This window comes from Misgurnus anguillicaudatus, chromosome 21 (assembly GCF_027580225.2).
Source record: "Misgurnus anguillicaudatus chromosome 21, ASM2758022v2, whole genome shotgun sequence".
In the NCBI taxonomy this organism is placed as follows: Eukaryota; Metazoa; Chordata; class Actinopteri; order Cypriniformes; family Cobitidae; genus Misgurnus; species Misgurnus anguillicaudatus.
In genome coordinates, this window is record NC_073357.2 from 15,302,501 (window position 1) to 15,320,000 (window position 17,500).

The 17,500-nt window shown below is 42.9% G+C and overlaps 33 non-coding genes and 15 pseudogenes across 33 annotated transcripts in view; all 48 read left to right on the forward strand.

The window, feature by feature from the left end:
- Positions 1-96, forward strand: part of LOC141357894 (5S ribosomal RNA) — a 119-nt gene extending 23 nt beyond the window's left edge. Inside the window, exon 1 of the ribosomal RNA XR_012364383.1 lies at positions 1-96. This exon is cut by the window's left edge and continues 23 nt beyond it. This is a non-coding gene — a ribosomal RNA (5S ribosomal RNA).
- A 5,871-nt stretch (positions 97-5,967) lies between these two features.
- On the forward strand, positions 5,968-6,086 carry LOC141357924 (5S ribosomal RNA). Its single transcript, XR_012364413.1, has one exon. It is a non-coding gene; the product is annotated as a 5S ribosomal RNA (ribosomal RNA).
- Positions 6,087-6,211: 125 nt separating this feature from the next.
- Positions 6,212-6,330, forward strand: LOC141357310 (5S ribosomal RNA). The gene has a single exon (XR_012363796.1). It is a non-coding gene; the product is annotated as a 5S ribosomal RNA (ribosomal RNA).
- A 128-nt stretch (positions 6,331-6,458) lies between these two features.
- Positions 6,459-6,577, forward strand: LOC141355282 (5S ribosomal RNA). Its single transcript, XR_012361711.1, has one exon. It is a non-coding gene; the product is annotated as a 5S ribosomal RNA (ribosomal RNA).
- A 141-nt stretch (positions 6,578-6,718) lies between these two features.
- On the forward strand, positions 6,719-6,837 carry LOC141356923 (5S ribosomal RNA). The gene has a single exon (XR_012363395.1). It is a non-coding gene; the product is annotated as a 5S ribosomal RNA (ribosomal RNA).
- A 140-nt stretch (positions 6,838-6,977) lies between these two features.
- LOC141357732 (5S ribosomal RNA) lies at positions 6,978-7,096 on the forward strand. The gene has a single exon (XR_012364219.1). It is a non-coding gene; the product is annotated as a 5S ribosomal RNA (ribosomal RNA).
- Positions 7,097-7,216: 120 nt separating this feature from the next.
- LOC141358177 (5S ribosomal RNA) lies at positions 7,217-7,335 on the forward strand. The gene has a single exon (XR_012364665.1). It is a non-coding gene; the product is annotated as a 5S ribosomal RNA (ribosomal RNA).
- Positions 7,336-7,476: 141 nt separating this feature from the next.
- Positions 7,477-7,595, forward strand: LOC141354023 (5S ribosomal RNA; annotated as a pseudogene).
- Positions 7,596-7,715: 120 nt separating this feature from the next.
- On the forward strand, positions 7,716-7,834 carry LOC141355284 (5S ribosomal RNA). Its single transcript, XR_012361712.1, has one exon. It is a non-coding gene; the product is annotated as a 5S ribosomal RNA (ribosomal RNA).
- A 129-nt stretch (positions 7,835-7,963) lies between these two features.
- LOC141355285 (5S ribosomal RNA) lies at positions 7,964-8,082 on the forward strand. Its single transcript, XR_012361713.1, has one exon. It is a non-coding gene; the product is annotated as a 5S ribosomal RNA (ribosomal RNA).
- Positions 8,083-8,212: 130 nt separating this feature from the next.
- LOC141354010 (5S ribosomal RNA) lies at positions 8,213-8,331 on the forward strand (annotated as a pseudogene).
- Positions 8,332-8,460: 129 nt separating this feature from the next.
- On the forward strand, positions 8,461-8,579 carry LOC141355286 (5S ribosomal RNA). Its single transcript, XR_012361714.1, has one exon. It is a non-coding gene; the product is annotated as a 5S ribosomal RNA (ribosomal RNA).
- Positions 8,580-8,708: 129 nt separating this feature from the next.
- Positions 8,709-8,827, forward strand: LOC141358115 (5S ribosomal RNA). The gene has a single exon (XR_012364604.1). It is a non-coding gene; the product is annotated as a 5S ribosomal RNA (ribosomal RNA).
- A 129-nt stretch (positions 8,828-8,956) lies between these two features.
- Positions 8,957-9,075, forward strand: LOC141357311 (5S ribosomal RNA). Its single transcript, XR_012363797.1, has one exon. It is a non-coding gene; the product is annotated as a 5S ribosomal RNA (ribosomal RNA).
- A 130-nt stretch (positions 9,076-9,205) lies between these two features.
- LOC141354151 (5S ribosomal RNA) lies at positions 9,206-9,324 on the forward strand (annotated as a pseudogene).
- A 129-nt stretch (positions 9,325-9,453) lies between these two features.
- LOC141354152 (5S ribosomal RNA) lies at positions 9,454-9,572 on the forward strand (annotated as a pseudogene).
- Positions 9,573-9,700: 128 nt separating this feature from the next.
- Positions 9,701-9,819, forward strand: LOC141353905 (5S ribosomal RNA; annotated as a pseudogene).
- Positions 9,820-9,964: 145 nt separating this feature from the next.
- Positions 9,965-10,083, forward strand: LOC141353968 (5S ribosomal RNA; annotated as a pseudogene).
- Positions 10,084-10,212: 129 nt separating this feature from the next.
- Positions 10,213-10,331, forward strand: LOC141355287 (5S ribosomal RNA). Its single transcript, XR_012361715.1, has one exon. It is a non-coding gene; the product is annotated as a 5S ribosomal RNA (ribosomal RNA).
- Positions 10,332-10,461: 130 nt separating this feature from the next.
- Positions 10,462-10,580, forward strand: LOC141357312 (5S ribosomal RNA). The gene has a single exon (XR_012363798.1). It is a non-coding gene; the product is annotated as a 5S ribosomal RNA (ribosomal RNA).
- A 128-nt stretch (positions 10,581-10,708) lies between these two features.
- Positions 10,709-10,827, forward strand: LOC141355288 (5S ribosomal RNA). The gene has a single exon (XR_012361716.1). It is a non-coding gene; the product is annotated as a 5S ribosomal RNA (ribosomal RNA).
- Positions 10,828-10,956: 129 nt separating this feature from the next.
- Positions 10,957-11,075, forward strand: LOC141358275 (5S ribosomal RNA). Its single transcript, XR_012364764.1, has one exon. It is a non-coding gene; the product is annotated as a 5S ribosomal RNA (ribosomal RNA).
- A 130-nt stretch (positions 11,076-11,205) lies between these two features.
- Positions 11,206-11,324, forward strand: LOC141354153 (5S ribosomal RNA; annotated as a pseudogene).
- Positions 11,325-11,452: 128 nt separating this feature from the next.
- LOC141358163 (5S ribosomal RNA) lies at positions 11,453-11,571 on the forward strand. Its single transcript, XR_012364651.1, has one exon. It is a non-coding gene; the product is annotated as a 5S ribosomal RNA (ribosomal RNA).
- Positions 11,572-11,701: 130 nt separating this feature from the next.
- On the forward strand, positions 11,702-11,820 carry LOC141354154 (5S ribosomal RNA; annotated as a pseudogene).
- Positions 11,821-11,948: 128 nt separating this feature from the next.
- LOC141358164 (5S ribosomal RNA) lies at positions 11,949-12,067 on the forward strand. Its single transcript, XR_012364652.1, has one exon. It is a non-coding gene; the product is annotated as a 5S ribosomal RNA (ribosomal RNA).
- Positions 12,068-12,197: 130 nt separating this feature from the next.
- On the forward strand, positions 12,198-12,316 carry LOC141354155 (5S ribosomal RNA; annotated as a pseudogene).
- A 128-nt stretch (positions 12,317-12,444) lies between these two features.
- On the forward strand, positions 12,445-12,563 carry LOC141354334 (5S ribosomal RNA; annotated as a pseudogene).
- A 145-nt stretch (positions 12,564-12,708) lies between these two features.
- Positions 12,709-12,827, forward strand: LOC141355290 (5S ribosomal RNA). The gene has a single exon (XR_012361718.1). It is a non-coding gene; the product is annotated as a 5S ribosomal RNA (ribosomal RNA).
- A 141-nt stretch (positions 12,828-12,968) lies between these two features.
- On the forward strand, positions 12,969-13,087 carry LOC141357196 (5S ribosomal RNA). The gene has a single exon (XR_012363678.1). It is a non-coding gene; the product is annotated as a 5S ribosomal RNA (ribosomal RNA).
- Positions 13,088-13,228: 141 nt separating this feature from the next.
- On the forward strand, positions 13,229-13,347 carry LOC141354001 (5S ribosomal RNA; annotated as a pseudogene).
- Positions 13,348-13,488: 141 nt separating this feature from the next.
- On the forward strand, positions 13,489-13,607 carry LOC141355291 (5S ribosomal RNA). The gene has a single exon (XR_012361719.1). It is a non-coding gene; the product is annotated as a 5S ribosomal RNA (ribosomal RNA).
- A 129-nt stretch (positions 13,608-13,736) lies between these two features.
- LOC141357313 (5S ribosomal RNA) lies at positions 13,737-13,855 on the forward strand. The gene has a single exon (XR_012363799.1). It is a non-coding gene; the product is annotated as a 5S ribosomal RNA (ribosomal RNA).
- Positions 13,856-13,984: 129 nt separating this feature from the next.
- On the forward strand, positions 13,985-14,103 carry LOC141354341 (5S ribosomal RNA; annotated as a pseudogene).
- A 129-nt stretch (positions 14,104-14,232) lies between these two features.
- Positions 14,233-14,351, forward strand: LOC141355235 (5S ribosomal RNA). Its single transcript, XR_012361665.1, has one exon. It is a non-coding gene; the product is annotated as a 5S ribosomal RNA (ribosomal RNA).
- Positions 14,352-14,492: 141 nt separating this feature from the next.
- On the forward strand, positions 14,493-14,611 carry LOC141355292 (5S ribosomal RNA). The gene has a single exon (XR_012361720.1). It is a non-coding gene; the product is annotated as a 5S ribosomal RNA (ribosomal RNA).
- A 129-nt stretch (positions 14,612-14,740) lies between these two features.
- On the forward strand, positions 14,741-14,859 carry LOC141357314 (5S ribosomal RNA). Its single transcript, XR_012363800.1, has one exon. It is a non-coding gene; the product is annotated as a 5S ribosomal RNA (ribosomal RNA).
- A 129-nt stretch (positions 14,860-14,988) lies between these two features.
- On the forward strand, positions 14,989-15,107 carry LOC141354342 (5S ribosomal RNA; annotated as a pseudogene).
- Positions 15,108-15,235: 128 nt separating this feature from the next.
- LOC141355244 (5S ribosomal RNA) lies at positions 15,236-15,354 on the forward strand. Its single transcript, XR_012361675.1, has one exon. It is a non-coding gene; the product is annotated as a 5S ribosomal RNA (ribosomal RNA).
- A 145-nt stretch (positions 15,355-15,499) lies between these two features.
- On the forward strand, positions 15,500-15,618 carry LOC141355293 (5S ribosomal RNA). The gene has a single exon (XR_012361721.1). It is a non-coding gene; the product is annotated as a 5S ribosomal RNA (ribosomal RNA).
- A 120-nt stretch (positions 15,619-15,738) lies between these two features.
- LOC141355294 (5S ribosomal RNA) lies at positions 15,739-15,857 on the forward strand. The gene has a single exon (XR_012361722.1). It is a non-coding gene; the product is annotated as a 5S ribosomal RNA (ribosomal RNA).
- A 129-nt stretch (positions 15,858-15,986) lies between these two features.
- LOC141355295 (5S ribosomal RNA) lies at positions 15,987-16,105 on the forward strand. The gene has a single exon (XR_012361723.1). It is a non-coding gene; the product is annotated as a 5S ribosomal RNA (ribosomal RNA).
- A 122-nt stretch (positions 16,106-16,227) lies between these two features.
- Positions 16,228-16,346, forward strand: LOC141354156 (5S ribosomal RNA; annotated as a pseudogene).
- Positions 16,347-16,475: 129 nt separating this feature from the next.
- On the forward strand, positions 16,476-16,594 carry LOC141355296 (5S ribosomal RNA). Its single transcript, XR_012361724.1, has one exon. It is a non-coding gene; the product is annotated as a 5S ribosomal RNA (ribosomal RNA).
- A 129-nt stretch (positions 16,595-16,723) lies between these two features.
- LOC141357315 (5S ribosomal RNA) lies at positions 16,724-16,842 on the forward strand. Its single transcript, XR_012363801.1, has one exon. It is a non-coding gene; the product is annotated as a 5S ribosomal RNA (ribosomal RNA).
- Positions 16,843-16,970: 128 nt separating this feature from the next.
- LOC141355297 (5S ribosomal RNA) lies at positions 16,971-17,089 on the forward strand. The gene has a single exon (XR_012361725.1). It is a non-coding gene; the product is annotated as a 5S ribosomal RNA (ribosomal RNA).
- A 132-nt stretch (positions 17,090-17,221) lies between these two features.
- LOC141354157 (5S ribosomal RNA) lies at positions 17,222-17,340 on the forward strand (annotated as a pseudogene).
- A 128-nt stretch (positions 17,341-17,468) lies between these two features.
- LOC141358165 (5S ribosomal RNA) overlaps positions 17,469-17,500 on the forward strand; it is a 119-nt gene continuing 87 nt past the window's right edge. Inside the window, exon 1 of the ribosomal RNA XR_012364653.1 lies at positions 17,469-17,500. This exon is cut by the window's right edge and continues 87 nt beyond it. This is a non-coding gene — a ribosomal RNA (5S ribosomal RNA).

A 17,500-nucleotide genomic window follows, 5' to 3' on the forward strand; every position in this document is an offset into this window, starting at 1 on the left:
CACGCCCGCTCTCGTCTGATCTCGGAAGCCAAGCAGGGTCGGGCCTGGTTAGTACCTGGATGGGAGACCGCCTGGGAGTCCCAGGTGCTGTAAGCATTTAATTAATTATTTAATTATTTATTCATATAATTTTTTTCCAGAAATGCATCCTTTCTGTAAGCGTTCGCCGATGGCATGGCGTTGCCACATTAATCTTGAAGTGGCTCTCGAATTGAGTAAGCGCTCGCTTACGGCCACACCACCCTGAGAGCGCTAGAGAGCACACAGGAAGTGAGTTGGCAGTAGTTTGGTGAGAGAGGCTCACCACATGGTTTTGATTTATTTTTTGTTTTGTTTAAAAGTTTTTTCATTTAATATTATATAAGTTAATTTTGAATATTATTTCAAAGTGCTCCCCAACAGTGTAAACTGTTTGGGGAGCCACTTGTTTAAAAACAAAAAAGTAGAAGAAACATGGCGGACGATGAAAGAAAGGAAACACAACGAGACAAAGACACTGAAACAAAACAGAAGATGGATGTTAATGGAAAAAAGAATGACCGGAACAAAAGAACCTATGCAAAAGAAGCAACTATTATTGTGGATTTAAAAGAAGTGATTGATGGAAAAGCAGAGGATGTGATAAAAGCTGTGACAGACAAGATTGGAGCAGGAAAACTAATAGCGGTAAGACCCAGAGCAGGAAAAGAATATGAACTTACTTTAGTAAATGAAGAATCATGTGAAGATCTTCTGGATGGATTAATTGTCAAAAATCAGAGTTGTGAAGTAAGAACTTTAGAAACAAGAGAATGTATTGTTTCATTTATGCACCTGCCGGCTTATTTGAACAATGAACAGATTTTGCATAAACTTTACCAATGGCGTGTGATACCAGTGACAGATATAAAAAGAAGATATTATCCGGGAACAGATATTGCAGATGGTACAAGATATCTTAAAGTAAGATTTCCTAAAGACGTGGCTTCCCTGCCCTACAGCACGAAATTTGAGACGGCGGAAGGAGCACAATATTTCCGGATTATGCACGATCGTCAGATGAAAATCTGTCGACTCTGCATGGATCCGGGACATATACTCAAGGACTGTCCAAATTTTACATGTCGTGAATGTGAGGAGCAGGGCCATTATGCTAGGAATTGTACTGCTGTTAAATGCCCGGATTGCAACAGAGCCTTGGTAAAATGCGAATGCTGGATGGAAAATAATAGTGTTGCAGAAAATCAAGAAGAGTCTCAGGAGCTATCGGATGAGGAAGAGGAATCACAAGATAAAATGGATAAGATGGACTTTATAAATGTTGCTCCAACTGAAAGAACGGAAAAAAACACAGAACCAAAGGATGTACTAAGCAGTGAGGAAGTAATTGAATTGGACAAGAGAGGAAATGTTGAAGAAGGTGCATGCATGATTTCAGAGGTACCCGAAACACAACTGGATCAGCTGGAAAAAGATGATGAAAATCTGAAGGAACAGAGTGATACATGGACACCTTTGGTAATATCTAAGACAGAGATGGACAAAATAGAAAGGATGGAGCAGGAAAATCTCAATGAGGATCATTCACTTACAAAAGAGATGCTGCATAGAAGAAGATCCATAAAGGTGATTCCGAACTTTAAAATTGCTAAAAAGAAAAGAGTGAGTAGAAAACTTGAACATATGAGAGGCATGCAAGATGACTTAATGGAACCTGAAAGTACTGACTAATGGGACTGATATTTAATATATTATATATGTGTATGTTTTGGCGACTGGTTTCAATTAATGTTAGAGGTTTATTGAGTATTGATAAATTTGAAAAGGTCAAAGAACTGTGTAAAAAACAAAATATCATTTTTATACAAGAAACAAACTGGAATGATGAAATAATAGAGGTTTTTCAGAAAAAGTGGCAAGGTGAAATATTTTATAATAATGGTGATGGTAAAATGGGGAGAGGGGTAGCAATTTTAGTCAAGAAAGAAATGAGTAGCAGTATTGAAGAATTATATAAAGATGAAGAAGGAAAATGTTTAGCTATAAAGATAAAAAATGAAGGGAAAAGTATAACTCTATGTAATGTGCATGCTCCAGTTGTGGAGAAAGAAAAAAGGTTTTTTTTTGCAAAGATTGCAAGTTTAATGTACTCATGGGAAAATGCGATATTAATTGGTGATTTCAATACAGTTTTTAATAGAATTGATTTAGCGGATGGTATGGTATTTAAGAGTGACAGTGGAAGAAAAGAATTTGAGAAACTAATAGAAAACAATAATTTCGTAGACATATGGAGAGAAAGAAATGAAGGGAAAAAACAATACTCTAGAAGACAAATAGTAGATAATTTTTTAAAACAAAGTAGAATTGATTTTATATTATGTAAAAGAGAACTGGGGGATTTTATACATAGTATTTATTATAAGGAAACTGCTTTAAGCGATCATGATTTCCTGCTTATGAATATAGATTTTAATGAAGTTGAAAGAGGTAAAGGACTATGGGTTTTAAATGCAGAGATTTTAAAACAGGAATCATACAAAAAAGCAATAGAAAATATAATAGCTAATGAGAAACAAGATAAGATGTCTCGGGAAGATATACGAATATGGTGGGATAATACAAAATATGAAATAAAGAAATATACTATTAAAATCAGTAAACTAATACAAAAGGCTAAGAGAAGTAAGGAAGAAGAGGTAAGAAAAGATCTAAATGGAGAATTAAATAAAGAAAATGGAGATATTGAGAAAATATTGAATTTAGAGGAAATGTTGAGAGATATAGAAGAGCGAAAATGTAGAGGGGCTAAGATAAGAAGTAAAGCAAAATATCTGGTGGAAGGAGAGAAGTGCACAAAATTCTTTTTTAATCTAGAGAAAAGTAAAGGTAGTGGAGAGACAATAAAAGAAATAAGAGGAAAGAATGGTGATAAAATAATAGAAACACAGGGAATATTAAAGGAAGTCAGAGAATATTATGAAGAACTTTTTAAAAAAGGTCAAATAAACAAAAAAGAAGGTGAATTTTTATTGGAACAGATTGAGAAAAGTGTGTGTGAAGAAGATAAAATAATGTGCGATGAGGAGATAAAGTTAGATGAAATAAAAGAGGCAATAATGCAATTAAACAATGGGAAAAGTCCAGGCTTAGATGGGTTAACAGCTGAATTTTACAAAGCTTTTAAGGATGTTTTATCGCCAATTTTAAAGGAAATTTTTGAAGAGATTTTTAACAAAAAGGAAGCAACACAGCTAATGAGAATGGGTTTAGTGAAATTGATATACAAGAAAAAAGGTGGGAAAGATGTTTTAAGCAATTACAGACCCCTGACGATGTTAAACACAGATTTTAAAATTTTAGCAAAGGTTTTAGCAAACAGATTGAAAATGGTTTTACCAAGAATAATCAAAACAAATCAAGCATACGGTGTTAAGGGCAAAGATATTACAGACACAATAAGGAATATAAGAGATGTTATTCAATATATGAAAGTAGAAAAGAAAGATGGTTATGTAATAAGTGTGGATTTTGAAAAAGCTTTTGACAGAGTGGAGCATGAGTTTTTATTTAGTGTTTTAAAAATGTTTGGTTTTGGTGAAAAGTTTTTAAAGTGGATAAAGTGTTTATATACAGGAACATTAAGTTGTATCAAATGTAATGGTTTTATCACTGAATGTTTTAACATAACAAGGTCAATCAAACAAGGATGTCCGCTCTCAGCAATGCTTTACAGTCTAGTAACTGAAGCACTGGGGATAGCGATAATGAGAGAAAAAGAAATACATGGAATTAAATTAAAACAAGGAGAAGAGGGACAGAAAATTTACCAATATGCTGATGATACAACACTTATCTTAAAGGACATGGAAAGTATAACGAAAGCAATGGAAATTATCAGAAAATATTGTGAAGGATCAGGGGCAAAGGTTAACATGGAAAAAACTGTAGTAATGAGAGTGGGAAGTGCAAAAGTTTTACCAGAAAACTTTACTTTCAAAAGTCAACAAGAAATGAAAATTTTAGGAATAAGAATAGGAGAAAACGAAAAGAGAGCCAAAGAATTAATGTGGGATGAAGTTATAGGAGGTATGGAAAGAAGGTTGGAATGGTGGAAACAAAGGAGACTGAATTTAATTGGAAAAGTTTTAATTGTGAATACACTCATGTTGTCTAAATTGTGGTATGTTTTAGGGGTAGTCCCAATGGACAAATGGCATGTACAAAGAGTTAAAAAATGTGTAACTGATTTTATCTGGGAAGGAAAACCACCGAGAATAGGATACAATACGCTAATAGGTGCAAAGGAGGATGGAGGTTTAGAACTAATAGATCCAGAAATCAGGAAGAAAAGCATGAGAGTGAAAGTTGTGAAAAAATTTTTAAATGAAGATTTTAAAGCAGAATGGAAAGTAGTGATGGGATATTTTCTAAAGAAATGTGGAGGTTGTAATATGAACGAGGGTATTTTATGGATGAAATTAAAACCTAATATGATCACTGGAATTTCTGAGTTTTATAAAGAGGTTTTAGAAGCATGGGGAGAGTTTTTATCTTTTGTGAAAATACAGCCTGAAGGAAGAGAAACGCTTTTAAATCAACCATTGTTCTTAAATCCAAATATTTTAGCACAAGGAAAAGAATTGTTTTATACACACTGGTTAAAAGGAGGAATATGTAAAGTTAAAGATGTTTTATATGAATACATAGAAGGTTTTGTACCAAAGCAAGTAATAATAGATGCTATGGATGAAATTGGAGAAGATTTTGAGAAAGAGATATTAGAAAGACAATTCGACACAGTCAAAAGTGCAATACCAAAAGGATGGATAAAGAAAATTAAGGAGAACGATGAAGGAAATGAGAATGTGAACGTTTTTTTAAATGACAAAAATGTACAAGAATGTGTTCTTAAAACGTTTTATGTTTGTTTTAGAGAGAAAACATACAAAAGACCAGTAGCAGAAAAGTTTTGGCAAAAGATTTTTGTGGATTTTGATGTGGAAACAATGTGGAAAAATTTGAAGTGGAAATATTTGGATACAAAATTAGAATGCATGGATTATTTTATAAGACAGAATGTGATTTTTACAGAGACCAAGCTGGCACAAATAGGAAGCAGTGAAAATGCAATGTGTAAGGTATGTGAGAAAGAGAATGAAAGCATTATGCACCTGTTTTTAAAGTGTCCTAAATTAACAGTTTTTATGGTTAAGTTGAAAAGTGTTGTACAGCAAATGATTGAAAACAGAACAGAGGACATTGATACAGAGACAGAATGGAATAAGATGTTTTTATTTGGTTTTAATGGAAGTAAAACAAAAGTTGTTAATTTGTTTTTATCTGTTGCAAGAACTGTTATCTGGGAAAGAAGAAACATTGTAAAAAAGAAACGTGATGCTAACATAGATATCTGGAAAATGTACAAAAGGAAATTAGAACAATATGTAAAAATGGTAGAAGAGTACTTTCAATGGCAACAGAACACTGATAATTTCAGACAAATATTTGCAACAAATAATCCATTTATTGTGAACACCACAAAAGGTTTTAATTTGAAATTGCCAAAATGATCATGATGTTTTATAAATGCTACATATTGTGTTATTTTCTTTTAATTTTTCTCTTTTAATATATTCCTTTGGCTGTTTAATTTATTCATTTATTTTTTTTGTTGTTTGTTTGTTTTTAAAATGTGACTGTAAAAATTATGTATGTACATGCAGATTTGTGAAATAATAAAAAAAAAAAAAAAAAAAAAAAGCACGCCCGCTCTCGTCTGATCTCGGAAGCCAAGCAGGGTCGGGCCTGGTTAGTACTTGGATGGGAGACCGCCTGGGAATACCAGGTGCTGTAAGCATTTAATTAATTATTTAATTATTTATTCATATAATTTTTTCCAGAAATGCATCCTTTCTGTAAGCGTTCGCACATGGCATGGCGTTGCCACATTAGTCTTGAAGTGGCTCTCGAATCGAGTCAGCACTCGCTTACGGCCACACCACCCTGAGCACGCCCGCTCTCGTCTGATCTCGAAAGCCAAGCAGGGTCGGGCCTGGTTAGTACTTGGATGGGAGACCGCCTGGGAATACCAGGTGCTGTAAGCATTTAATTATTTAATTATTTATTCATATAATTTTTTTCCAGAAATGCATCCTTTCGGTAAGCGTTCGCCGATGGCATGGCGTTGCCACATTAGTCTTGAAGTGGCTCTCGAATTGAGTCAGCGCTCGCTTATGGCCACACCACCCTGAGCACGCCCGCTCTCGTCTGATCTCGGAAGCCAAGCAGGGTCGGGCCTGGTTAGTACTTGGATGGGAGACCGCCTGGGAATACCAGGTGCTGTAAGCATTTAATTAATTATTTAATTATTTATTCATATAATTTTTTCCAGAAATGCATCCTTTCTGTAAGCGTTCGCACATGGCATGGCGTTGCCACATTAGTCTTAAAGTGGCTCTCGAATCGAGTCAGCGCTCGCTTACGGCCACACCACCCTGAGCACGCCCGCTCTCGTCTGATCTCGGAAGCCAAGCAGGGTCGGGCCTGGTTAGTACTTGGATGGGAGACCGCCTGGGAATACCAGGTGCTGTAAGCATTTAATTCTTTATTTAATTAATTATTTAATTACTTATTCATATAATTTTTTTCCAGAAATGCATCCTTTCTGTAAGCGTTCGCCAATGGCATGGCGTTGCCACATTAGTCTTGAAGTGGCTCTCGAATCGAGTCAGCGCTCGCTTACGGCCACACCACCCTGAGCACGCCCGCTCTCGTCTGATCTCGGAAGCCAAGCAGGGTCGGGCCTGGTTAGTACTTGGATGGGAGACCTCTTGGGAATACCAGGTGCTGTAAGCATTTAATTCTTTATTTAATTAATTATTTAATTACTTATTCATATAATTTTTTTCCAGAAATGCATCCTTTCTGTAAGCGTTCGCCGATGGCATGGCGTTGCCACATTAGTCTTGAAGTGGTTTCGAATCGAGTCAGCGCTCGCTTACGGCCACACCACCCTGAGCACGCCTGCTCTCGTCTGATCTCGGAAGCCAAGCAGGGTCGGGCCTGGTTAGTACTTGGATGGGAGACCGCCTGGGAATACCAGGTGCTGTAAGCATTTAATTAATTATTTATTCATATAATTTTTTCCAGAAATGCATCCTTTCTGTAAGCGTTCGCCGATGGCATGGCGTTGCCACATTAGTCTTGAAGTGGCTCTCGAATCGAATCAGTGCTCGCTTACGGCCACACCGCCCTGAGCACGCCCGCTCTCGTCTGATCTTGGAAGCCAAGCAGGGTCGGGCCTGGTTAGTACTTGGATGGGAGACCGCCTGGGAATACCAGGTGCTGTAAGCATTTAATTAATTATTTAATTAATTATTCAATTACTTATTCATATAATTTTTTTCCAGAAATGCATCTTTTCTATAAGCGTTCGCACGTGGCATGGCGTTGCCACATTAGTCTTGAAGTGGCTCTCGAATCGAGTCAGCGCTCGCTTACGGCCACACCACCCTGAGCACGCCCGCTCTCGTTTGATCTCGTAAGCCAAGCAGGGTAGGGCCTGCTTAGTACTTGGATGGGAGACCGCCTGGGAATACCAGGTGCTGTAAGCATTTAATTAATTATTTATTCATATAATTTTTTCCAGAAATGCATCCTTTCTGTAAGCGTTCGCACATGGCATGGCGTTGCCACATTAGTCTTGAAGTGGCTCTCGAATCGAGTCAGCGCTCGCTTACGGCCACACCACCCTGAGCACGCCCGCTCTCGTCTGATCTCGGAAGCCAAGCAGGGTCGGGCCTGGTTAGTACTTGGATGGGAGACCGCCTGGGAATACCAGGTGCTGTAAGCATTTAATTAATTATTTAATTATTTATTCATATAATTTTTTTCCAGAAATGCATCCTTTCTGTAAGCGTTCGCCGATGGCATGGCGTTGCCACATTAGTCTTGAAGTGGCTCTCGAATCTAGTCACCGCTCGCTTACGGCCACACCACCCTGAGCACGCCCGCTCTCGTCTGATCTCGGAAGCCAAGCAGGGTCGGGCCTGGTTAGTACTTGGATGGGAGACCGCCTGGGAATACCAGGTGCTGTAAGCATTTAATTAATTATTTAATTATTTATTCGTATAATTTTTTTCCAGAAATGCATCCTTTCTGTAAGCGTTCGCCGATGGCATGGCGTTGCCACATTAGTCTTGAAGTGGCTCTCGAATTGAGTCAGCGCTCGCTTCATGGCCACACCACCCTGAGCACACCCGCTCTCGTCTGATCTCGGAAGCCAAGCAGGGTCGGGCCTGGTTAGTACTTGGATGGGAGACCGCCTGGGAATACCAGGTGCTGTAAGCATTTAATTAATTATTTAATTATTTATTCATATAATTTTTTTCCAGAAATGCATCCTTTCTGTAAGCGTTCGCCGATGGCATGGCGTTGCCACATTAGTCTTGAAGTGGCTCTCGAATCGAATCAGCGCTCGCTTACGGCCACACCACCCTGAGCACGCCCGCTCTCGTCTGATCTCGGAAGCCAAGCAGGGTCGGGCCTGGTTAGTACTTGGATGGGAGACCGCCTGGGAATACCAGGTGCTGTAAGCATTTAATTAATTATTTAATTATTTATTCATATAATTTTTTTCCAGAAATGCATCCTTTCTGTAAGCGTTCGCCGATGGCATGGCGTTGCCACATTAGTCTTGAAGTGGCTCTCGAATCGAATCAGCGCTCGCTTACGACCACACCACCCTGAGCACGCCCGCTCTCGTCTGATCTCGGAAGCCAAGCAGGGTCGGGCCTGGTTAGTACTTGGATGGGAGACCGCCTGGGAATACCAGGTGCTGTAAGCATTTAATTAATTATTTAATTATTTATTCATATAATTTTTTTCCAGAAATGCATCCTTTCTGTAAGCGTTCGCCGATGGCATGGCGTTGCCACATTAGTCTTGAAGTGGCTCTCGAATCGAGTCAGCGCTCGCTTATGGCCACACCACCCTGAGCACGCCCGCTCTCGTCTGATCTCGGAAGCCAAGCAGGGTCGGGCCTGGTTAGTACTTGGATGGGAGACCGCCTGGGAATACCAGGTGCTGTAAGCATTTAATTAATTATTTAATTATTTATTCATATAATTTTTTTCCAGAAATGCATCCTTTCTGTAAGCGTTCGCCGATGGCATGGCGTTGCCACATTAGTCTTGAAGTGGCTCTCGAATTGAGTCAGCGCTCGCTTCATGGCCACACCACCCTGAGCACGCCCGCTCTCGTCTGATCTCGGAAGCCAAGCAGGGTCGGGCCTGGTTAGTACTTGGATGGGAGACCGCCTGGGAATACCAGGTGCTGTAAGCATTTAATTAATTATTTAATTATTTATTCATATAATTTTTTCCAGAAATGCATCCTTTCTGTAAGCGTTCGCCGATGGCATGGCGTTGCCACATTAGTCTTGAAGTGGCTCTCGAATTGAGTCAGCGCTCGCTTCATGGCCACACCACCCTGAGCACGCCCGCTCTCGTCTGATCTCGGAAGCCAAGCAGGGTCGGGCCTGGTTAGTACTTGGATGGGAGACCGCCTGGGAATACCAGGTGCTGTAAGCATTTAATTAATTATTTAATTATTTATTCATATAATTTTTTCCAGAAATGCATCCTTTCTGTAAGCGTTCGCACATGGCATGGCGTTGCCACATTAGTCTTAAAGTGGCTCTCGAATCGAGTCAGCGCTCGCTTACGGCCACACCACCCTGAGCACGCCTGCTCTCGTCTGATCTCGCAAGCCAAGCAGGGTCGGGCCTGGTTAGTACTTGGATGGGAGACCGCCTGGGAATACCAGGTGCTGTAAGCATTTAATTATTTATTTATTTAATTATATATTTATCTACTTATTCATATAATTTTTTTCCAGAAATGCATCCTTTCTGTAAGCGTTCGCACATGGCATGGCGTTGCCACATTAGTCTTGAAGTGGCTCTCGAATCGAGTCAGCGCTCGCTTACGGCCATACCACCCTGAGCACGCCCGCTCTCGTCTGATCTCGAAAGCCAAGCAGGTTCGGGCCTGGTTAGTACTTGGATGGGAGACCGCCTCGGAATACCAGGTGCTGTAAGCATTTAATTAATTATTTAATTATTTATTCATATAATTTTTTTCCAGAAATGCATCCTTTCTGTAAGCGTTCGCCGATGGCATGGCGTTGCCACATTAGTCTTGAAGTGGCTCTCGAATCGAATCAGCGCTCGCTTACGGCCACACCACCCTGAGCACGCCCGCTCTCGTCTGATCTCGGAAGCCAAGCAGGGTCGGGCCTGGTTAGTACTTGGATGGGAGACCGCCTGGGAATACCAGGTGCTGTAAGCATTTAATTAATTATTTAATTATTTATTCATATAATTTTTATCCAGAAATGCATCCTTTCTATAAGCGATAGACCGATGGCATGGCGTTGCCACATTAGTCTTGAAGTGGCTCTCGAATCGAGTCAGCGCTCGCTTATGGCCACACCACCCTGAGCACGCCCGCTCTCGTCTGATCTCGGAAGCCAAGCAGGGTCGGGCCTGGTTAGTACTTGGATGGGAGACCGCCTGGGAATACCAGGTGCTGTAAGCATTTAATTAATTATTTAATTATTTATTCATATAATTTTTTCCAGAAATGCATCCTTTTTGTAAGCGTTCGCACATGGCATGGCGTTGCCACATTAGTCTTAAAGTGGCTCTCGAATCAAGTCAGCGCTCGCTTACGGCCACACCACCCTGAGCACGCCCGCTCTCGTCTGATCTCGGAAGCCAAGCAGGGTCGGGCCTGGTTAGTACTTGGATGGGAGACCGCCTGGGAATACCAGGTGCTGTAAGCATTTAATTATTTATTTAATTATTTATTCATATATTTTTTTTCCAGAAATGCATCCTTTCTGTAAGCGTTCGCCGATGGCATGGCGTTGCCACATTAATCTTGAAGTGGCTCTCGAATTGAGTTAGCGCTCCCTTACGGCCACACCACCCTGAGCACGCCCGCTCTCGTCTGATCTCGGAAGCCAAGCAGGGTCGGGCCTGGTTAGTACTTGGATGGGAGACCGCCTGGGAATACCAGGTGCTGTAAGCATTTAATTAATTATTTAATTATTTATTCATATAATTTTTTTCCAGAAATGCATCCTTTCTGTAAGCGTTCGCCGATGGCATGGCGTTGCCACATTAGTCTTGAAGTGGCTCTCGAATTGAGTCAGCGCTCGCTTCATGGCCACACCACCCTGAGCACGCCCGCTCTCGTCTGATCTCGGAAGCCAAGCAGGGTCGGGCCTGGTTAGTACTTGGATGGGAGACCGCCTGGGAATACCAGGTGCTGTAAGCATTTAATTAATTATTTAATTATTTATTCATATAATTTTTTCCAGAAATGCATCCTTTCTGTAAGCGTTCGCACATGGCATGGCGTTGCCACATTAGTCTTGAAGTGGCTCTCGAATCGAGTCAGCGCTCGCTTACGGCCATACCACCCTGAGCACGCCCGCTCTCGTCTGATCTCGAAAGCCAAGCAGGGTCGGGCCTGGTTAGTACTTGGATGGGAGACCGCCTCGGAATACCAGGTGCTGTAAGCATTTAATTAATTATTTAATTATTTATTCATATAATTTTTTTCCAGAAATGCATCCTTTCTGTAAGCGTTCGCCGATGGCATGGCGTTGCCACATTAGTCTTGAAGTGGCTCTCGAATTGAGTCAGCGCTCGCTTCATGGCCACACCACCCTGAGCACGCCCGCTCTCGTCTGATCTCGGAAGCCAAGCAGGGTCGGGCCTGGTTAGTACTTGGATGGGAGACCGCCTGGGAATACCAGGTGCTGTAAGCATTTAATTAATTATTTAATTATTTATTCATATAATTTTTTCCAGAAATGCATCCTTTCTGTAAGCGTTCGCACATGGCATGGCGTTGCCACATTAGTCTTGAAGTGGCTCTCGAATCGAGTCAGCGCTCGCTTACGGCCATACCACCCTGAGCACGCCCGCTCTCGTCTGATCTCGAAAGCCAAGCAGGGTCGGGCCTGGTTAGTACTTGGATGGGAGACCGCCTCGGAATACCAGGTGCTGTAAGCATTTAATTAATTATTTAATTATTTATTCATATAATTTTTTTCCAGAAATGCATCCTTTCTGTAAGCGTTCGCCGATGGCATGGTGTTGCCACATTAGTCTTGAAGTGGCTCTCGAATTGAGTCAGCGCTCGCTTCATGGCCACACCACCCTGAGCACGCCCGCTCTCGTCTGATCTCGGAAGCCAAGCAGGGTCGGGCCTGGTTAGTACTTGGATGGGAGACCGCCTGGGAATACCAGGTGCTGTAAGCATTTAATTAATTATTTAATTATTTATTCATATAATTTTTTCCAGAAATGCATCCTTTCTGTAAGCGTTCGCACATGGCATGGCGTTGCCACATTAGTCTTAAAGTGGCTCTCGAATCGAGTCAGCGCTCGCTTACGGCCACACCACCCTGAGCACGCCTGCTCTCGTCTGATCTCGCAAGCCAAGCAGGGTCGGGCCTGGTTAGTTCTTGGATGGGAGACCGCCTGCGAATACCAGGTGCTGTAAGCATTTAATTATTTATTTATTTAATTATATATTTAATTACTTATTCATATAATTTTTTTCCAGAAATGCATCCTTTCTGTAAGCGTTCGCCGATGGCATGGCGTTGCCACATTAGTCTTGAAGTGGCTCTCGAATCGAGTCAGCGCTCGCTTACGGCCACACCACCCTGAGCACGCCCGCTCTCGTCTGATCTCGGAAGCCAAGCAGGGTCGGGCCTGGTTAGTACTTGGATGGGAGACCGCCTGGGAATACCAGGTGCTGTAAGCATTTAATTCTTTATTTAATTAATTATTTAATTATTTATTCATATAATTTTTTTCCAGAAATGCATCCTTTCTGTAAGCGTTCGCCGATGGCATGGCGTTGCCACATTAGTCTTGAAGTGGCTCTCGAATCGGGTCAGCGCTCGCTTACGGCCACACCACCCTGAGCACGCCCGCTCTCGTCTGATCTCGGAAGCCAAACAGGGTCGGGCCTGGTTAGTACTTGGATGGGAGACCTCCTGGGAATACCAGGTGCTGTAAGCATTTAATTCTTTATTTAATTAATTATTTAATTACTTATTCATATAATTTTTTTCCAGAAATGCATCCTTTCTGTAAGCGTTCGCCGATGGCATGGCGTTGCCACATTAGTCTTGAAGTGGCTCTCGAATCGAGTCAGCGCTCGCTTACGGCCACACCACCCTGAGCACGCCCGCTCTCGTCTGATCTCGGAGGCCAAGCAGGGTCGGGTCTGGTTAGTACTTGAATGGGAGACCGCCTGGGAATACCAGGTGCTGTAAGCAATTAATTCTTTATTTAATTAATTATTTAATTATTTATTCATATAATTTTTTTCCAGAAATGCATCCTTTCTGTAAGCGTTCGCCGATGGCATGGCGTTGCCACATTAGTCTTGAAGTGGCTCTCGAATCGAGTCAGCGCTCGCTTACGGCCACACCACCCTGAGCACGCCCGCTCTCGTCTGATCTCGGAAGCCAAGCAGGGTCGGGCCTGGTTAGTACTTGGATGGGAGACCGCCTGGGAATACCAGGTGCTGTAAGCATTTAATTAATTATTTAATTATTTATTCATATAATGTTTTTCCAGAAATGCATCCTTTCTGTAAGCGTTCGCCGATGGCATGGCGTTGCCACATTAGTCTTGAAGTGGCTCTCGAATCGAGTCAGCGCTCGCTTATGGCCACACCACCCTGAGCACGCCCGCTCTCGTCTGATCTCGGAAGCCAAGCAGGGTCGGGCCTGGTTAGTACTTGGATGGGAGACCGCCTGGGAATACCAGGTGCTGTAAGCATTTAATTAATTATTTAATTATTTATTCATATAATTTTTTCCAGAAATGCATCCTTTCTGTAAGCGTTCGCACATGGCATGGCGTTGCCACATTAGTCTTAAAGTGGCTCTCGAATTGAGTCAGCGCTCGCTTCATGGCCACACCACCCTGAGCACGCCCGCTCTCGTCTGATCTCGGAAACCAAGCAGGGTCGGGCCTGGTTAGTACTTGGATGGGAGACCGCCTGGGAATACCAGGTGCTGTAAGCATTTAATTAATTATTTAATTATTTATTCATATAATTTTTTTCCAGAAATGCATCCTTTCTGTAAGCGTTCGCCGATGGCATGGCGTTGCCACATTAGTCTTGAAGTGGCTCTCGAATCGAGTCAGCGCTCGCTTACGGCCACACCACCCTGAGCACGCCCGCTCTCGTCTGATCTCGGAAGCCAAGCAGGGTCGGGCCGGGTTAGTACTTGGATGGGAGACCGCCTGGGAATACCAGGTGCTGTAAGCAATTAATTCTTTATTTAATTAATTATTTAATTATTTATTCATATAATTTTTTTCCAGAAATGCATCCTTTCTGTAAGCGTTCGCCGATGGCATGGCGTTGCCACATTAGTCTTGAAGTGGCTCTCGAATCGAGTCAGCGCTCGCTTACGGCCACACCACCCTGAGCACGCCCGCTCTCGTCTGATCTCGGAAGCCAAGCAGGGTCGGGCCTGGTTAGTACTTGGATGGGAGACCGCCTGGGAATACCAGGTGCTGTAAGCATTTAATTAATTATTTAATTATTTATTCATATAATGTTTTTCCAGAAATGCATCCTTTCTGTAAGCGTTCGCCGATGGCATGGCGTTGCCACATTAGTCTTGAAGTGGCTCTCGAATCGAGTCAGCGCTCGCTTATGGCCACACCACCCTGAGCACGCCCGCTCTCGTCTGATCTCGGAAGCCAAGCAGGGTCGGGCCTGGTTAGTACTTGGATGGGAGACCGCCTGGGAATACCAGGTGCTGTAAGCATTTAATTAATTATTTAATTATTTATTCATATAATTTTTTCCAGAAATGCATCCTTTCTGTAAGCGTTCGCACATGGCATGGCGTTGCCACATTAGTCTTAAAGTGGCTCTCGAATTGAGTCAGCGCTCGCTTCATGGCCACACCACCCTGAGCACGCCCGCTCTCGTCTGATCTCGGAAACCAAGCAGGGTCGGGCCTGGTTAGTACTTGGATGGGAGACCGCCTGGGAATACCAGGTGCTGTAAGCATTTAATTAATTATTTAATTATTTATTCATATAATTTTTTCCAGAAATGCATCCTTTCTGTAAGCGTTCGCACATGGCATGGCGTTGCCACATTAGTCTTAAAGTGGCTCTCGAATCGAGTCAGCGCTCGCTTACGGCCACACCACCCTGAGCACGCCCGCTCTCGTCTGATCTCGGAAGCCAAGCAGGGTCGGGCCGGGTTAGTACTTGGATGGGAGACCGCCTGGGAATACCAGGTGCTGTAAGCATTAAATTATTTATTTATTTAATTAATTATTTAATTACTTATTCCTATAATTTTTTTCCAGAAATGCATCCTTTCTGTAAGCGTTCGCCGATGGCATGGCGTTGCCACATTAGTCTTGAAGTGGCTCTCGAATCGAGTCAGCGCTCGCTTACGGCCACACCACCCTGAGCACGCCCGCTCTCGTCTGATCTCGGAAGCCAAGCAGGGTCGGGCCTGGTTAGTACTTGGATGGGAGACCGCCTGGGAATACCAGGTGCTGTAAGCATTTAATTAATTATTTATTCATATAATTTTTTCCAGAAATGCATCCTTTCTGTAAGCGTTCGCACATGGCATGGCGTTGCCACATTAGTCTTGAAGTGGCTCTCGAATCGAGTCAGCGCTCGCTTACGGCCACACCACCCTGAGCACGCCCGCTCTCGTCTGATCTCGGAAGCCAAGCAGGGTCGGGCCTGGTTAGTACTTGGATGGGAGACCGCCTGGGAATACCAGGTGCTGTAAGCATTTAATTAATTATTTAATTATTTATTCATATAATTTTTTTCCAGAAATGCATCCTTTCTGTAAGCGTTCGCCGATGGCATGGCGTTGCCACATTAGTCTTGAAGTGGCTCTCGAATCTAGTCAGCGCTCGCTTACGGCCACACCACCCTGAGCACGCCCGCTCTCGTCTGATCTCGGAAGCCAAGCAGGGTCGGGCCTGGTTAGTACTTGGATGGGAGACCGCCTGGGAATACCAGGTGCTGTAAGCATTTAATTAATTATTTATTCATATAATTTTTTTCCAGAAATGCATCCTTTCTGTAAGCGTTCGCCGATGGCATGGCGTTGCCACATTAGTCTTGAAGTGGCTCTCGAATTGAGTCAGCGCTCGCTTCATGGCCACACCACCCTGAGCACGCCCGCTCTCGTCTGATCTCGGAAGCCAAGCAGGGTCGGGCCTGGTTAGTACTTGGATGGGAGACCGCCTGGGAATACCAGGTGCTGTAAGCATTTAATTAATTATTTAATTATTTATTCATATAATTTTTTTCCAGAAATGCATCCTTTCTGTAAGCGTTCGCCGATGGCATGGCGTTGCCACATTAGTCTTGAAGTGGCTCTCGAATCGAATCAGCGCTCGCTTACGGCCACACCACCCTGAGCACGCCCGCTCTCGTCTGATCTCGGAAGCCAAGCAGGGTCGGGCCTGGTTAGTACTTGGATGGGAGACCGCCTGGGAATACCAGGTGCTGTAAGCATTTAATTAATTATTTAATTATTTATTCATATAATTTTTTTCCAGAAATGCATCCTTTCTGTAAGCGTTCGCCGATGGCATGGCGTTGCCACATTAGTCTTGAAGTGGCTCTCGAATCGAGTCAGCGCTCGCTTATGGCCACACCACCCTGAGCACGCCCGCTCTCGTCTGATCTCGGAAGCCAAGCAGGGTCGGGCCTGGTTAGTACTTGGATGGGAGACCGCCTGGGAATACCAGGTGCTGTAAGCATTTAATTAATTATTTAATTATTTATTCATATAATTTTTTCCAGAAATGCATCCTTTCTGTAAGCGTTCGCACATGGCATGGCGTTGCCACATTAGTCTTAAAGTGGCTCTCGAATCGAGTCAGCGCTCGCTTACGGCCACACCACCCTGAGCACGCCCGCTCTCGTCTGATCTCGGAAGCCAAGCAGGGTCGGGCCTGGTTAGTACTTGGATGGGAGACCGCCTGGGAATACCAGGTGCTGTAAGCATTTAATTATTTATTTAATTATTTATTCATATATATTTTTTTTCCAGAAATGCATCCTTTCTGTAAGCGTTCGCCGATGGCATGGCGTTGCCACATTAGTCTTGAAGTGGCTCTCGAATTGAGTCAGCGCTCGCTTCATGGCCACACCACCCTGAGCACGCCCGCTCTCGTCTGATCTCGGAAGCCAAGCAGGGTCGGGCCTGGTTAGTACTTGGATGGGAGACCGCCTGGGAATACCAGGTGCTGTAAGCATTTAATTAATTATTTAATTATTTATTCATATAATTTTTTCCAGAAATGCATCCTTTCTGTAAGCGTTCGCACATGGCATGGCGTTGCCACATTAGTCTTGAAGTGGCTCTCGAATCGAGTCAGCGCTCGCTTACGGCCATACCACCCTGAGCACGCCCGC